Below are 18,520 nucleotides of genomic sequence, written 5' to 3' on the forward strand. Positions count from 1 at the left end.
ATACTACAAACCTATGACATATAGGTTACACAACACTTCCTGATAGGTGCAGCAAATGTTTTTTTGGGTGTACAGTATTCAGAATTTGTTTGCTTGTTATGCATACCTGTAGGCGTACAGAGAGTCTACGGACATGACTTATGCCCCAGTAATTTGCACCATGATCGAAAATGAACTTGAAGGAAAGAAAAGTTCAGTCCCTCCCCCGATCACCAATGAAAAAAAGTCAGGAAAGAACTTGTAACCTCCCCTCCTATACACAGCACAAGCCCAGCCTGAGTCAGCTGGAGGCTCACAACACAACACATCACAATGGTACACCAGCAGTGAGTGTCAGGACTATAGCTGGGAGGAGAGAGTCCCTGCCAAGTCTGCTGTCCAGGTTTGTAAAAAACTTTTTGATAAACTTTTACCATCTATTCATTGGCATGCTGTGTAAATACAGCTCTAAGCCAAGGGTCCTCAGCCTGTGCCTGTCCTGCTCTTGTACAACTCCTAGCATGCCTGACTGCCTGCAGCAGAATGTAGCTGTGTCATTGGCAGCTTTGCTACATGTAATATTGGAGGGGGAGGATAGTCGTATTTATTTTCATAGTGTTGCTACATTAGTATTGACTTTCCGACCGTGACTAGAACCCCTCTGATCTGACACTGATGAAATATCCTGCTTGTGCCAAGACAAGTATTTAATCACTTAAAGGACTAATGCCCCTTGATAGGACTTTGTTTGCTTTTGCTTTCTATCAATTATACACTCATTATTACTAAGACTTCCCATTTTTCGTAGTTTTTATGTAACATGAAGGTTGAGTAGACCTGTGGGACTTTTGAGTTCGCTAAGTTCAGCTGGACTTTAGTTAAAAGTTTGGCTCGGGATCCGAACCCAATGTAATTCAATGGGAACCGAACTTCTGTGCTGTAAAATGGTCGTAGTAAGGGCTAAGGGGCTGCAAGAAGACGCAAAATAGGGGCAATTTCCCTGCAAATAAATGCTGATATGGAATAAATAAATTTTGATAACCAGCGCAGATAAAGCAGATAACTGCGGGCTGCAACCCTCAGCTGTCAGCTTTATCTTAAGGCCACGTCACACTAAGCAACATCGCTAGCAACATCGCTGCTAAGGAACAACTTTTGTGACGTTGCTAGCGATGTTGCTGTGTGTGACATCCAGCAACACCCTGGCCCCTGCTGTGAGGTCGCTGGTTGTTGCTGAATGTCCTGGACCATTTTTTAGTTGTTGCTGTCCCGCTGTGAAGCACAGATCGCTGTGTGTGACAGCGACAGAGCAACAACTGAATGTGCAGGCAGCAGGAGCCGGCTTCTGCAGACTCTGGTAACCAATGTAAATATCGGGTAACCAAGAAGCCCTTACCTTGGTTACCCGATATTTACCTTCGTTACCAGCATCCGCCGCACTCAGCTGTCAGTGCCAGCTCCCTGCTCCCTGCACACGTAGCTGGAGTACACATGGGGTAATTACCCGATGTGTACTGTGGCTAGGAGTGCAGGGAGTCGGCACTGACAGCTGAGAGCGGCGGACGCTGGTAACGAAGGTAAATATCGGGTAACCAAGGTAAGGGCTTCTTGGTTACCCGATGTTTACTGTGGTTACCAGCGTCCGCAGAAGCTGGCTCCTCCTGCCTGCACACGTAGCAGAGTACACATCGGGTAATTAACCCGATGTGTACTGTGGCTAGGTGTGCAGGGAGCCAGCGCTAAGCGGTGTGTGCTGGTAACCAAGGTAAATACCGGGTTGGTTACCCGATATTTACCTTAGTTACCAAGCGCAGCATCGCTTCCACACGGCGCTGGGGGCTGGTCACGGGTTGCTGGTGAGATCTGCCTGTGTGAGAAGCTCACCAGCAACCCGTGTAGCGACGCTCCAGCAATCCCTGCCAGGTCAGGTTGCTGGTGGGATCGCTGGAGCGTCGCTTAGTGTGACATCTCACCAGCGACCTCCTAGCAACTTACCAGCGATCCCTATCAGGTTGTATCGTTGTTGGGATCGCTGGTAAGTTGTTTAGTGTGACTGGGCCTTTAGCTGGTGATCCAAAATAATTTAAAATAACATCTCGGGATCCCCTCAATTTTTGATAATCAGACAAGGGAAAGCAGACAGCTGAGGGTTGCAGCACGCAGTTGTCTGCTTTAGGGCTCGTGCGCACGTTGCGTAATTTCATGTGTTTACGCAGTGTTTAGCACTGCAGCGTAAGCGCATGCGTCCTGCGTCCCCAGCACAATCTATGAAGATTGTGCATAATCCGTGCTGCCGATGCTTTTTTTGAACGCAGCGATTTGAGTGTCAAAAATTTGACAAAATCACTGCGTTTAAAAATGCAGCATGTCAATTATACCTAAGACACACAGCATGAAAATCGGTGCGAGTGGTGTGCAATAAAAAAAAATCGCATTCCACTCGGACCAATATTAAGGGTGCTTTACACGCTGCGACATCGCTAGCGATATATCGTCGGGGTCACATCGTTAGTGACGCACATCCAGCGCCAGTAGCGACATCGCAGCGTGTGATACCAAGGAGCGACGATCAATGATCGCAAAATCATTCAAAAACGGTGATCGTTGACACGTCGCTCCTTTCCTTAACATCGCTGCTGCCACAGATACGATGTTGTTCGTCGTTCCTGCGGCATCACACATCGCTATGTGTGACACCGCAGAAATGACGAACATCTCCTTACCTGCGTCCACCGGCAATGAGGAAGGAAGTAGGTGGGCGGGATGTTATGTCCCACTCATCTCCGCCCCTCCGCTACTATTGGCCGCTCGTTTAATGACGTCGCAGTGACGTCGCTATGACGCCGAACGCACCTCCCCCTTGAGGGAGGGATTATTCGGCGGTCACAGCGACGTCGCTGACAAGGTATGTGCGTGTGACGCTGCCGATGTGTACCACCCCGCGGGCTCGGCTGCGACCGCCGAACCGCTCGGATCCGTGCTCGTACTGCGGGTGGTGGCTCGAGCCTGTCATGGACCCAGGGGTCACGTCACTCTGCAAGGGAGTTGGCGCTACACGCAGGGAGTTGGGTGATGAGTTCCACGGCTGGGGCCATGGTGGTTTGGTTTTGGATGTTAGTTCGTGACGCCACCCACGGGTTGTGGTGATTGTAGACACCACCGCTGTGGTGAAGGTATGGGGGGCTCCCGGGAGCGGTGTAATGGCGCAGCTAGGTGTTGACCCCTCCGTGGGTAGGGGAGTAATGTTCCCGGGGCCCGGTAGGCGAGGGCCGGGGTGCAGGGTGAAGTGTTGCGGTGCGGTGTCTGATGGCACTGGTGTACTCACTCTGACACAAGACACTGAAGTCTCTGGTAAACCAAACGGAGTGATGAACGGGGCCCGCAGCCGGCTGCAGCTTCTCCCAGAATAGGTTGGTGGTTTCCGCCTTTCTCCTGCACCTCTGTGTGTAAATGTTTGACTCCTATGCCTAGACACCAGTAGTCCGCTCCCCGACTTGCATATGCCGTAGCAGCCCATTTGCCCGCAGACGCTGACCATTTGGGTCTCTATGCCTTAGCGGTAGCTTTACCTTGTATGGTTGGGCTGTTGCCTTCTAAAGGGACTTGTGTGGGATAGGTCCTTAAGGCCACTACCCTGTCCCGGTCCCTTACGGTTCCACCGGTCGTATTCCCGGTCTCCTGCAGGCGGCCAGCACCGTCTGCCTCCTTGCCAATGGCGACTGGGCTCCGACCGAGCCACCTGGTAGTCTCTTATTAGGGCTCGGACACAGGACTGCCCGTGACCTTGACTGCTCTCCACTCCAACCTGAACTTGACTACCCTCAACCAGACTCTGCTAGACTCTGTGTTTTCCCGCCTCCAGGTCTGTGAACTCCTCATTGGGCGGAGCCAACCGCCTGGCTCCGCCTGCCCCCTGGTGTGGACATCAAACCTGGAGGGTGGTGACAAGGCTTTTAGGTTGGCTGCTGTTACCTAATCGGGAGGGGGTGTGGTGTTGTGTGACTACCTGGGACGACCCGACTAGTCCGGGGCGTCACAGTAGCAATAATGTTCGCTACAGCTGCGAGCAGCAATGTCGCATGAACGACGGGGGCGGGTGCTATTGCGCTCGACATCGCTAGCAATGTCGCAGCGTGTAAAGTTCCCTTAAGATGATAGACGCTCTCATTATCAAGGTATGTGCGTGTGACGCTGCCGTAGCGATAATGTTCGCTATGGCAGCGAGCACCAAATGTTGCACGAGCGACGGGGGCGGGTGCTATCGCGCACGACATCGATAGCTATTGCTAGCGATGTCTCAGTGTTTAAAGCACCCTTAATCCTGTGTGTCAGCACACATGAGCGATTATGCACCAAAAAAAAAATATCTGCCCACTCTTCCACAATATCCTACCCCCCCTTCCCCCAAAAGAAAGTGATCTGTTTATTGTTGGCCGCATGTGAGCGGAGAGTTGAATTAGTGACTTCAAATGACATTCAGGTCAAGTCCATGTCTCAAATCAAACTTTTTCTAAGGGCTCCGCAACACATCCGTGAAAACCACGTCCGTGTAAAACGGGCCGTTTTTCGGGTCCGTTTTCCGTTTTTTAGGTCCGTTTTTATGGTATGTGTGGCCTGCGTGTGTATCCCGTATGCTAGCCGTATGTGCGTGTGGAATGTCCGTGTGTGCGTGAGTGAAATAACTGACATGTGTATGTGTTGTCCGTGTGAAATGTACGTGTGTGATGCAAAATGTCGTTACTACATGTCGGAAGACAGAGTAGCGGGATGAGAATGAACTCGGGTGAACTTCACCCGACTTCATAGTCATGCTGCGGCTCTGTCTGTGTGCCGTGTACTGATTAGCGGTCACCTGTGAAGGATTCACCGGTGACCGCTAATCCCCCGAGTGACTGAAGTGTCCCCCCCTCTCTCATACTCACCGTTCCCCGATCACCGGCGCTGCACGGCGTTCACACTGCTTCGGCGGCTTTTTCTAATTTGAAAAAGCCGGCCGCTCATTAATCAATCTCGTATTCCTGCTTTCCCCGCCCACCGGCGGCTGTGATTGGTTGCAGTGAGACACGCCCACCACGCTGAGTGACAGGTGTCACACTGCACCCAATCACAGCAGCCGGTGGGCGTGTCTATACTGTGCATTGAAAAAAATAAATAAATAATTAAAAAAAACGGCGTGCAGTCCCCCCCATTTTAATACCAGCCAGATAAAGTCATACGGCTGAAGGCTGGTATTCTCAGGATGGGGAGCTCCATGTTATGGGGGGCCCCCCACCCTAACAATATCAGTCAGCAGCCGCCCAGAATTGCCGCATACATTATATGCGACAGTTCTGGGGCTGTACCCGGCTCTTCCCGATTTACCCTGGTGCTTTGGCAAATCGGGGTAATAAGGAGTTATTGGCAGCCCATAGCTGCCAATAAGTCCTAGATTAATCATGTCAGGCGTCTATGAGACACCCTCCATGATTAATCTGTAAGTTACAGTAAAAAAACACACACACCCGAAAAAAATCCTTTATTAGAAATAAAAAACACAAACAAATTCCCTCATTACCAATTTATTAACCCCGACAAACCCTCCATGTCCGGCGTACTCCACGGACCTCCAGCGTCGCTTCCAGCTGTGCTGCATGGAGGTGACAGGAGCAGCAGAAGACACCCCCGCTCCGGTCACCTCCACGCAGCTAATGAGATGAGTAGCGCGATCAGCTGCTGTCAGTCAGGTAACTCGCGGCCACCGCTGGATCCAGCGGTGGCCGCGGGTAACCTCAGTGACAGCAGCTGATCGCGCTACTCATCTCATTAGCTGCGTGGAGGTGACCGGAGCGGGGGTGTCTTCTGCTGCTCCTGTCACCTCCATGCAGCACAGCTGGAAGCGACGCTGGAGGTCCGTGGAGTACGCCGGACATGGAGGGTTTGTCGGGGTTAATAAATTGGTAATGAGGGAATTTGTTTGTGTTTTTTATTTCTAATAAAGGATTTTTTTCGGGTGTGTGTGTTTTTTTACTGTCACTTACAGATTAATCATGGAAGGTGTCTCATAGACGCCTGACATGATTAATCTAGGACTTATTGGCAGCTATGGGCTGCCAATAACTCCTTATTACCCCGATTTGCCAAAGCACCAGGGTAAATCGGGAAGAGCCGGGTACAGCCCCAGAACTGTCGCATATAATGTATGCGGCAATTCTGGGCGGCTGCTGACTGATATTGTTAGGGTGGGGGGCCCCCCATAACGTGGAGCTCCCCATCCTGAGAATACCAGCCTTCAGCCGTATGACTTTATCTGGCTGGTATTAAAATGGGGGGGACTGCACGCCGTTTTTTTTAATTATTTATTTTTTTCAATGCACAGTATAGACACGCCCACCGGCTGCTGTGATTGGGTGCAGTGTGACACCTGTCACTCAGCGTGGTGGGCGTGTCTCACTGCAACCAATCACAGCCGCCGGTGGGCGGGGAAAGCAGGAATACAAGATTGATTAATGGGCGGCTGGCTTTTTCAAAAGGGTAAAAGCCGCCGGAGTTTTTATAACAGCCGTGCAGCGCCGCGCCGGAGATCGGGGAATGGTAAGTATGAGAGAGGGGGGAACTGACCGACAGACAGCGAGAGGGACAGACAGACATAGAGACCGACCGACGGACTGAGGGAGAGAACGAAACATAAAAAGAAAAAAGACTGACATCACATGAAAAAAGCACAAAACATACAGGGAACAAACAGAGATGCGTCCGTGTCACTCGGACGTGCGCACAGACCCATTGACTTTCATTGGGTCCGTGCTGCGTGTTGCGTGAATAAAACAGACATGCTGGCGTGAGACACGGACCAAAAAACGCATCACGGAGACGGACTCACGGACATAACCAAAAACGCAATTGTAACCGCAGAGATATAGTAACATTGGTGCACGTTTGGCCGTGTCTCCAGTATACACGGAAACGGACCAAACACGCACGTGTTTCACGGATGTGTGTTTCAAGCCTAAAGTCTGGCTGCTCCCGCCAAACTAAACTTCCACGGGTTCACTTATCACTGGTCAGTGCATAATTTATGTTGATATTTTTAGTGTTTTAGTTGTCAAAAATTTTGCAATTTTCAAACTTTTCATGTCCTTAAACCAGAGCAGTATGTCACACAGAATAGTTAATTAACATTTCCCACACGTCTACTTTACATCAGGATAATTTTTAAAACATATATTAGTAGTGCCAGTGTTGTTTATGTATTCGCATACACAAGTTGCAATTTATAGTACGTTTGCTGCACTACAGGTCCCTTAAAAATCTCAGAAGACACCTTTCTGATGTGGTAAATAAATTTACAGAAAAGCTCAGCGGTTTCCAAACACTCCGCAAACGCACATGATAGAGATGTGTCCTCATTCAGAGTACGAGGAATTGAGAAAGTTAAGCAACCCATCATGTGGTGGATGTACATATTGTATCTATCCCCTTAGGAATCAATATCAGGCAGGATTTACTTTATCACTATAAGTAATGAGTTAGCTTTCTCAGACTACTTAGTTAATTATTTTACAGCTGTCGTTCTGATCAAATATAGCAAGAAGAGAATGGCACTTCCTATATATGTGTCGGAGATATTGGGGTGCACTTCAGGTTCCAAAGCCAAACAGTGAGAAGTATACAAGGCACTCCCAAGATGATTTGAAGAAAAATGTATTCATGTGCGTAACAAAAACGTTTTCGGTCCTATGTGGACCTTCCTCAGTAGCACATGTGTGAGGGAACACGCTGTGTGGGCTGTCAGACGCGGAATCCACCGCTGTATGGGGGCTGCCAGCAGCTGCACACTCTCCTCACAGGAACGTGCAGGTACATAGAAACACATGCTGCTGATTCGCTCCTGTTAGAAGAGTGTGCAGCTGTACCGGGTGATGCGATGCGAGACTCATGCAAGTCTGGCATGACATCACCCGGCAGCCGCACACTCTCCTTACAGGAGTGTGTCGGTAGATCGAAACACATGGTGCGACCTGCTCCTGTTGCGAAGCGAGACTGGTGTGAGTCCCTCGCAAGTGTGATTCAGGCCTAAGAGAAGCTGCATGCTGCTTATATATATTTTATATAAATTTCAATAAATAATTTAAAAAAAAAAAAACCCAATGTTCATACCCAGCCAAGATAAAGCCAGCTGGGGGCTGGTATTATCGGCCCGCCGCCGCCCGGTATTGCCACATCCATTATATGTGACAATCCCGGTGCTTTACCAGCTCTTCCATTGCCCTGGTGCGGTGGCAATCCGGGTAATAGCAGGGGTTAACAGTGCACAGCTGCTACTAAACCCTAGGTTAGTTATGGCACAGACGTCTAGGAGAAACCTGTATCACTAACCTGTAAATGAAAGTAAATAAGTACAAACGCAGAGAAAAAAAATAATCCTTTATTTGGAATAACATACAAAAACACACCTACTTTAATCCACTTTATTAACCCCCAACACATCCCTCCAGGTTCGGCGTAATTCACACGAGATCCCACGCCGCTTCCAGCTCTGCTACATCTCACAGCGAGCGGCCATAGAACAAGACCGCTGGCTGCGACTGTAGACAATGACTGGGTCGCGATGAGCAATGACTGCAGGCAGACACTGTCACAGGCTGGGGCACTTATGACTGCACCTAATAACAGACGATAGGACGGCTGGTGGGCAGGGAAAGCATGGAAAGCTGTGTGTATACGATGAGCTTATTGTGCAGTACAGGAAGTGAATGCGCGACCCGGAAGCAGTTTGCCACCATGACACCGAGTCTCCGTAAGTATAAAACGCTCGCTTAATTCTTTATTTTTTTTCTTTATTTTTCCTTTAATTTCCACAGTGCTAAATCCGAATCGTACACCTGGAATCCCGGGCCCGGGTCTGGCACCCGGGCATCTTTGAAACTGCCCTGATCCGGACTAAAACAGTCCGGGTCTGCTCAGCCCTATAAATGATGAACCTTATTGGGTGACCCAGCTGCTACAGTAGATTCCCTCATTTTCCTCTTCTTCTCTCTTCTTTTTTCATCATTTATTTTGTAAGGAAGTTAAAAGGGTTGAAGGGTTTATCAGCTATTTCTCATTTTTCCAACAAAATTTATAAAACCATTTTTATACGGACCACATCACATTTGAAGTGACTTTAAGAGGCCTACGTGACAGAAAATACCCAAAAGTGACCCCATTTGAAAAACTGCATCCATCATAGTGCTCAAAACCACATCCAAGAAGTTTATTAACTCTTCAGGTGTTTTACAGGAATTAAGCAATGTGGAAGGAAAACTGAAAATTGTACGTTTTCCCACAAAAATGTTATTTTAGCCCATTTTCTTTTTTTTTATTTTCACAAGGATAACAGTGCCCGCAACTTGTGCCCACTGATGACGCTTCCTTTCAGTATCCCAGTATGTAATAGGATTTTCAAATGAAACGTCATCTAAAAGGAAATGTTGGGTATGGAGCGCAGGTGGAACTGTTTATTATATGATCTAGAGCTGTTTTTGTGACTGTTTACTTCTTCTTTTTTTTTTTTTTTTCTTTGCACTGTTTTGTGGAAAAAAAAACTTATTAGTGTTGTATAACCTTGTTGGTTAATAAAAATGAACCGGATTTAAAAAAGAAAAAAAAAAAAAAAGGTAATGGAGAAAAAAATAGAAAAAAAGTGTATTTAGGGAAGGAGAGGGTATTTTTAATTCACGTATATTAGAAAATGGTGTAGATTATGAAAGCTAAATTACTTTTTACTTCGCACGATCCCTTTTAAACCTGATTCCAATTTTCCAATTTCTTGGCCCAAACCTCCTGCTCTCTTATACCTCTGTGTAATAAGAAATTAATATTATTCGTGTTGATTACCTTAAAGAACTTAGGCTACGTGCGCACAGTGCGTTTTTGCGCGTTTTTCGGGTGCGTTTTTGGCCTCAAAACTGCAGGACTTTGCTTCCCCAGCAAAGTCTATGAGTTTTCATTTTTGCTGTCCGCACACATCTGTTTTTTTTTTACCTGCGTTTTTGAGTTAAAAAAAAAAATGGACATGTCAGTTCTTTCCTGCGTTTTTCTGCGTTTTCCCCCCCATGCAATGCATTGGAAAAATGCAGCAAAACGCAGCCAAAAACGCACCAAATCGCGGCAAAAACGCATGCGTTTTTTGATGCGTTTTATCGACGCAGGTGCGTTTTTGTGCGTTTTTAGCGGCCAAAAACGCAGCGTCAAAAAGACGCAGTGTGCGAACCTAGCCTTAGTATCATCTAATGATTTTTTTTTTTTTTTAAATGAGCTCTATTAATATCTTTCAATTGAAATGGGTGCATAGAGTTCCAATCTATAATTGACAGGTCTTAAAATGGTTCTCTGGGAGTTAAATATCGAAGGTCTAGCTTTGGGGTCTACTTCAATTTCCATCTAACACACCTAATGAATCTCAAATATTAGGTGTTCTCCTGTGTTTAGAAGTTGCTATTTTATAATGGCATCTCCTGAATAAAGTCTTTTATACAAATTCCCCAAACCAAACAAATCCTTTCCAAAAGACCAGGATGCAACCTGCTCTCAGTCAGTCAAGTAAAAGAGGTCTTTGTTTTTCTGTATTACTTGTGGAACCCAACAGCAGCTCCTACGGTGGACATGTACTAGTGATCTGTCGCGAACGATCCGACACAAACTTCCTGTTGTGACTGAAAGGAGCCGACACCAGTGAGCGTCACTAAATTCTCTTAATGGCTCTCCCTGAGTGTAGAATTTGGGTGTTGGGTGGGCGAAAGCCCACTTATTCGGCATATTAATTGGCCCATTGGAAGTAGGTGGGGTTCAGTCAGTAGGTGGGCAGGGTTTCGAGCACGTTAAAACATCTTAAATATGTGTTCACATGGGATAAAAACATATTTAGTAGGCATTAATTTAGGATCTGAAAGAGACGGCTGTTTTTGGGAACCGGATCACCAAAAAGAGCCGGACGGCCCATCACTAATATGTACTCTGATCAATGGGGGAAATAGTAGCACATACATGTTGGCAACCTCCAGAACCTTAGCCAAACCTCTTCTGAGCCTGAAATTCTGATTGTGTAAACGATGTAGGATATTGATAGTAAAGAATATGTGGGATTAATGATGTCGTCTTACTCAGAGAAACAATTTTCTTGTATAGACGTCATTATCATGCATCATCGTCTCTATGATTCACAGAATTACACAAATGTTTCCTTTGGGATAAGTAAATGGAATTACACAAAGTGAAACGGTCTACAGATTTCAGGGCTTAGGGGTTGCCGACTTAGCTGTAGGGTTGGATTTCACATTAAACGGAAAGGATTGTCTACATTTTTTTTATTACTTTTAAACATCAGATACAGATCTTCTTTAATCTGTTCTCATTTTCGGTAGATCTCTGTACATGATTATGGAGATGGCTGTTTTTTCATGAGCTTTTAACATTATTCGTAGATTTGCTTCACAGCTGTAACATGGCCCACACGCGATAGTCTGAAGCTGACTCATTGACTTCTACGGGAAAGCTTTGATTCATGCTCTGTGATCTGTGCAGAGGTAATAGTGCAGGGAGGAGCAGGAGCTGAACTGTGTATCATCTGTTATGAAGTAACCAGCTCAGCTAGAAAGCAGGTGCATGGACTCAAAACAGTATCATTAACCTCAGACAAAGGGAAAAAATCCAGCACTCTAGTAGTTTTCGGTAAAAATGTGAAAAGACTTTATTCAAAAATACAATTAAAAATCAAGCATCAGGAACAGAAGAATGTACAATACCATGTTTCAAGCATGTGGTGTGCTCTTGATCATAGCATAGCTGACACACTACAAAACAGACATGCGATATATATAATACAACATAATTATATAGCGACCATGATGCAAATGGAAGAACAGCTGAAATAGGTGTCAGCTTTAATTGTAATCTTGGCTGTGAGAATAATGAGATGACTGCTAAGTGATTTCTACAGAATGCTCAATATCACGTCTATCATGCACAGTGACCAGAGTGGAAAATGCCAGATTATTGGCTGTAACTGTCACGGGGACCGGATGACAGGACCAGGACACCTAAGCTGATCGTCAGACTGCTTACACTGCGCTGTCCCTCAGCTCAGAGGTACGCTAGATGGTAGCAAGGTCTGAGTCACCAGCGTGTCCCTGACTCCGGTCTTAGCCCTGATGTAACTCCCTCCACCTGAGGGGTGAGCCAGGACCGTAAATACAAACCCCACAACGAGACACAGACAGGGGAAACGACAACAATTACATACGACAATCATTCACAAAGGAGTCACTAAAAGTGCACAAGGGGAAATATACAGACTACTGGGAAACTTCAAAACCGTACAACCAGCACACCACGAACTGCTGCAGCAAGCGCCAATGCTGCAGCCAACAAAGCAAGTCACAGAGAGGACTTCTCCAGCTCCTTTCTCCTCCTGGCCAAGATTGCAAATGAATGAAAATAACCTGCACCCTCTGCTGGAAGCTGAGGGTATGTATAGGACCTGGGAGTGGTCCAAACCGGAAACACCTGGCCAGGAGTCAGAAGCTGCTGAAAGGTAAACTGACGTTAACCCTCTCCTACCCAAAGGATAGGGAATTAATTTAATCAACAGTCTCACAAGGTAAAGTGAAACTCTGACCCAGAACCTGTCACAAAACTACACAACAGAGAGAAGGCCATGACGGTAACTCATAATTTGAACCCCACTTCCAGAGACTGATTTGCAAAACATCTCCTCTGTAGTTTAGTTCAATGTTTAGTTTAGTCTAATGTGTCTTAAAAGGGTTGACTAGGCTTTTGACAAAAATCTGTCATCACTCTGTGAGACGGCAAACTTGCAAATCCTCAAATCACGTGTTGTGAGGATTCTCCAATGCCGGTGGCAAGACCGAGTGGTCATGTGACGGAAGGTATGCAATAGGGATAGTCACGGCCACATTACAACTAGATGGGCACAGCCTTGCTCAATTCACTTGTATTTTCATTTTCGTGAAAAGCTTGGACAAGTTAAGTTTTCCATTCATATTAGATGGCCATCAGTCAAACGATGCTTTGCTTGATAGTTTGGCCGACAGTCATCTCGAATGATTCTACCATACACATGAGTGCTCATTTGGCCTAGAGCTCCTGTGTTCTCTGATCATAGTCGACCAGGGCACCCATACACATTATACTGTTCGCTGATAATATCAGTATGGGTGGGTTCGGCCGACATCAGTCTAATGTGTTTGGGGGTATTTAGTCCTCATCAGGTGTGCTCAACTGAAGGGAATAATTTCCACATAGCAATCATAAGCTAATACTGTGGTGTGATTCTGTGCCCTACTAACTCATCAATACATGGTGTCTGAAAATATGTACACAAATGTATAAAATTAAATAATATGGAAAATTCTAATCTTATACTGCTGAGGCGTGAGGTGACTAAGGATAGCAAAGCTATGACATACACATTAGGCTCTGTTTAGCTAGGATTAAAATTGAATTCTTCTTACTGACCATTCATTTCATATGGAAAGACACTGATCGTGACCCATGCCTGATTCAGTGTTGCTGAGTCATTGCTGGTATTCCTTCTCAAGTTTCCAGGTTGTGAGGGGTTAATCCTTGTTGCTTCGCTCTGATTTACTGGCCGCTATATCCTGGCGCTGCACCTCCTGTACTTGGCCAGTGATATTTCCGGCTCAGCTGCGTTACGTTCCCGTTAGTGACCTGTGTTCTATCCTGTCCTGTCCTGACCTCCATTTCCTCCCTGAACTGATCTGACCTCTGTCTCCTGCCAGACCCGACTTGACCTGTGGCTCCTGTATTGTCATTGCCTCTAACTGTTCCTCTCCGGTCTCTAGTCCTCTTTTTGTTCATCCGTCCTTTGCCTTTTGCCCAACCGCTGACCTATGTCCCTGTTCCTGTCCTCGTCCCTGTCCTTCCCGCACCTGTTTTCTTGACTTCCTGGTTCCTGACCTTTTGGCGAGACCTCCTGTTGCAGACTTGGCTTGCTGACTATTCTACTGCCCTCTAGTGGGCTTTCCAGCTTACTGTTCATTTAGGTGAGCTGCAATTGTCGCGAGCGGGGAGGAGGGTGTCAACGCTGCGCTCTCCCACTACTCGGGTCCGGCCGCCGCTGCTCTGCGGCTACTGCTGCTGCTCGGTGGCTCGAGCGATGGGCCGGATCCCGGGGACTCGAGCGGCGCTCCTCGCCCGTGAGTGAAAGGGGGGTTGATTTGTTGGTGGGGGATTTGATTAATGTCCGTGACGCCACCCACGGTTGTGGTGATTGTGTGGACACCACCGCTGCTCTGTCTGGGGATCCCGGGAGTGGTGATATGGAGCAGCTAGATGTTGGTTTGCCCCTCCGTGGGTAGGGGTTTTGGTAGTCCCGGGGCCCGATGATGGGAAGGTCAGGATGGTGGACAGGCGGGTTATGGTGCCTGTGGAGGTGCAGGGACGCAGGGGCAGCGCTGTGCCGCACGGCACGGAGGTACTCACTCAGCCCAAGGATGATGACACAGTTCACGGTAAACAAACGGCTGGTTGGACGGGTCCCTCGGACGGCTACGGTGCTGATGTTCCCTGCAGTTAGCGGTGATGGTCACTTCCCTGCACCTAAGTACGGTTCTTTGGTAGCGATGGATTCCCACCGGTAACCCGCTCCCCAGCTTGGATATGAGCCGGAGGAGCCCCTCTCTTGCCCGCAGGCGCTGGCCCTGGGAAACTGGTGCCTTGGCGGTGGCGATGTCTCCCCTTCACGGTCGGACTGTTGCCTTCAATCGGGACTTAGCTGCTGGGAGACCCGGAGGTCCCCTTCACTGACGGATTTGGCAAATTATGGCGACTCCTAGCCTTGCCGGGATCCGAAAGGCCCCTGCCACTGGTGCTGGCTTCTCTTTGTATACCGCTCCGGTACCGCCGGGCCACCACCCGTCCACGGTCCTTTCGGCAACCTCCGATCAGCCTCTCCTGCAGACGGTCACCGCCGTCTGCCAACCTTGCTGTCTCAGTCCGGGGCACACACCCGGACCAACTTCAGGCTTTCAAACTCTCACTTTTCTTCTCTCACTTCCACTCCTGTCACTAGCTCCACTGTCACTCCCTTCTACTCTCAAACTAATCTTCACTGTTTACTCCTTCACTTCCCTAGCTTGACTGCTGGTTTTCCCGCCTCCAGGACTGTGAATTACTCGGTGGGTGGTGCCAACTGCCTGGCCCACCCCCTGGTGTGAACATCAGGCCCTGGAAGAGGGCAACAAGGATTTGTGTTCTGACCTTGGTGTTCCTGCAGGGAATGTGGGGTGTGTGTGGTGTTGTGACCTGTGACCCCTGGCTTGCCCAGGGCGTCACACAATGCTCCCCTTCGGGGCAGCGTTAAATTAGTGCGGCTTGTTTCCTACCCTATCACCCCCTTGTGGTTGGTCTGCTAACTAATCTCTGAAGCAACACTCCCAATTTGCTTCAGTGTCTCCAATAGTACAGCATGACAACAGTACTGCCCGGTGGGTGGTACAGGTTTCTTATGATGGCTGAAAGGTATCATGCAGAGATTCTATTAATAGAATAGGAATATTCTCTCAGTGTTGGATGGTGGTGTATTTGTGATTCCACCACTTTTGATAGGAAAAATAGTGAAGCACACAAATCTATTAATCTGTTAAAATTAATTTGCTGTAAGGTTTCAAAGAACTGAAGTCCTCAGTGGTTTATAACTTTTAATGGCTAACTTAAAGGTATCAACCACTGAGGACTTCAGTTCTTTTAAACCATTTTTTATCTCTACTGGCTAACACGGTACAAAGATATATTTTACTTGTAAGTTTTCATTCACATGTCCAGTTGTCATCCATCTGTAACAACTCTACTATTTAAAAAAAACAAAACCTGGCTCCATTAGAAATGGAGCAAAAATGCATGCAAAATGAAAAAAAAAAATGTAATGCATTAACCTAAAAAAAAAAACCACCATTTTTCAATTGTTTTTTTATATTTGTTTGCAATGGGTCTGTATTTACTAGGTGTCTCTGCATGTGTTTTGCTTATAACAAAGAGAAAACAAAAAAACATTAACAGATGAGATAACAAAAGACCATAATTTATGAACTGTTTCCCATAGACTCGAATGTTAAAGAGAATGGATCCAGTTGTTAATTGTTTGTTTTTTTTGTCAGAACAAAAAAAGTTGTGCAAACTACATTTTTATTTGATCCACATAAACGGATCATAGCTAAACTGCAGTCAAATTCAAGGCATCTTTGCTCATTTCCATCCCCATGACTGGGTCCATTACTGGATGAGGTTATTTCCATGTTTGTCATCTTGAAATAAATGCATAACTATTGGTCATGTGAACATAGCCTAACCGGGATTCAGCACAGCATCATGGCAGTGTAAGCCCAGACTCTGGTTATGACTACACTATGTGAGTGAAACTTGCTTCTTTTAACCGTTTTACCTGCTGAAAGAAATTTATCAACTCAATAGTTGGCTTACATGGACTAACTTGTGCAAGCCTTTGTGATTAGGAAGACCCAGGAGCACCCATGTATTTACCCTTCCACCCCTATTAGGCTAGGGCCCCACTTTGCGTTCATCTACTTGCAGTTCTAAACGCACGTTTTGGGCTTAATTGATTTGACCAAAGTTGCCTTTTTCAGAACTTTAGCGCTGAAAACGCATGCGTATTTACCGCGTTTTAGATGCGTTTTTCAGCGCTTTTTACATGATTTTCCACCTGCGTTTTGATAGATGCGTTTTGAACATCATGACACTGCTAAATAAAGTTTAAATAGTCAAACTCAATGAAAAAATTTGAAAAAAAGAAACATCTATATTTGTGTGAAAAATAATGAAAATAGATTAATTTAATGAAATTATAGCGGTACTATGATATTTAATGGAAAAATTGAAATAATTCAGTAAAATTCTTATTTTTAATTGTCGGAGTGTGTGTGTGTGTGTGTGTGTGTGTGTGTGTGTGTGTGTGTGTAAAGGAACATATGAAATCATTATTTTGATGTTCAAAAAGCATGCGTTTTTGAAGTCCAAAACGCAGGTTTTCTGCACTGGAAAAGCAGGTAAAACGCTGGAATTAGCAGGAATCTTGTTTTTTGCCATTTTTCATAGACTTCAATGTTAGCAAAACGCACCCAAAATGTCAAAAACAATTGTTATGTTGCTTCTTTGAACGCATGGTTTTTGCCACAAATTATGCAAATTAAACGCAGCGTTTTCAAACGCAAAGTGTGGTCAGAAATTTCACAATTTCCATAGGATAACATGGAAAAACAAAATGCAATCCATTTGGCCATAAAACGCTGCAGCTCAAAACGCTGCAGAAACGCAGGTCAAAAACGCAAAGTGGGGCCCTAGCCTTACAGGTGCAATATGCACCCAGGACTACGAGCAGTTCTGGGTACATATTGCTAATCCCTGCCTAACCGTCCCTGTATACACTAGCATAGATAAACAGATCTTTAGAAAAATTATTTCTAAAGGTTGTTAATAAAATGCTAATGAGGCCAGCGACTAGTCCCAATGGCGTTACTTCCCCAGACTAGCCGCCCTCTTAGCATGTTAGTATACCCACAGGGACATGCATGCTAACATGCTATTCAATGCAGTGCCTCCAGCAGTGATGTGCGTACCTGTGTCCGCGGTGAACGGTGAGCTGAATGTCTTGCACTTCTCGTCATCTCAACGACCTGATGGCGTTAAAGTGGCCTTCACAGTGTAGGGCCCTGTACCCACGCTGCATATTTTGACGCAGATTTTCAGAAATCTGCCGCAAAATCTGCATGTCCATTGTGAAGCCAGCAAAGTCTGAGAATTCAGAAGTGCTGTGACCACGTTGAGTATTTTTCCCTTGCATATTTGGTGCAGATTTCTTTTTTTTTTTTCTGCACCAAATACGCAAGGGGAAAAATAAGCCAAGCATTCAGAACCGTGGTCACGGCGAACACAGGTACGCATGTCCCCGTTGGTGATGCTGCATTGAATAGCATGTTAGCACTCCCTTGTGGGCGTACTAACCTGCTAAGAGGGCGGACTAGTCAAGGGATAAAACGCCCTTACGACTAGTCCCTAAACTCATTAGCATATGATAGATCTTTAGAAATACTTTATCTGTTATTTGTCACAAAACTGCCCGCAAATCCTTATTACAGCAAAGTCAATGAGAATCCTTAAGTGTAGTGCACATGTCAAATTATTTTTCTCCGTGCAGAAATAAATCTGCAGCATATCAATTCTTTCAGCGTTTTTGGAGGATTTTTGCACCCCAGAATGCAAGGAAAAATGCACCAAAATTGCAGCAAAAAGGAGCATTTTTCTCTCTGCCAAGAGATGCAGATTTGGTGAGAATATTTTGGCAACCAAATACTCAGCGTGAGCACATAGGCTAAGATTTAGGCTATGTGTCCATGGGACATTGTACCTGCGGATATATCCGCAGGTACGTCCGCAGGTTTCCCGCATCTGCTCCCCGGAATCCGCAGCTATACATTGCTGCAGGATTGTAGCGAAATATATGCGGTAAACCTGCGGACATTCATGCGAC

General features: G+C 46.3%; 1 protein-coding gene across 2 annotated transcripts in view; it reads left to right on the top strand.

The window, feature by feature from the left end:
* The first annotated feature begins 272 nt into the window (after positions 1-272).
* Positions 273-18,520, top strand: part of PLA2G7 (phospholipase A2 group VII) — a 111,135-nt gene continuing 92,887 nt past the window's right edge. The window contains exon 1 of one of the 2 annotated variants that reach the window (XM_075338815.1): positions 273-382. The gene's annotated coding sequence lies outside the window, so the exon portion shown is untranslated. The remainder of the gene's footprint in view (positions 383-18,520) is intronic. The other variant, XM_075338814.1, reaches the window with a different exon arrangement.

Source organism: Anomaloglossus baeobatrachus, chromosome 3, assembly GCF_048569485.1.
Source record: "Anomaloglossus baeobatrachus isolate aAnoBae1 chromosome 3, aAnoBae1.hap1, whole genome shotgun sequence".
NCBI classification, from domain to species: domain Eukaryota; kingdom Metazoa; phylum Chordata; class Amphibia; order Anura; family Aromobatidae; genus Anomaloglossus; species Anomaloglossus baeobatrachus.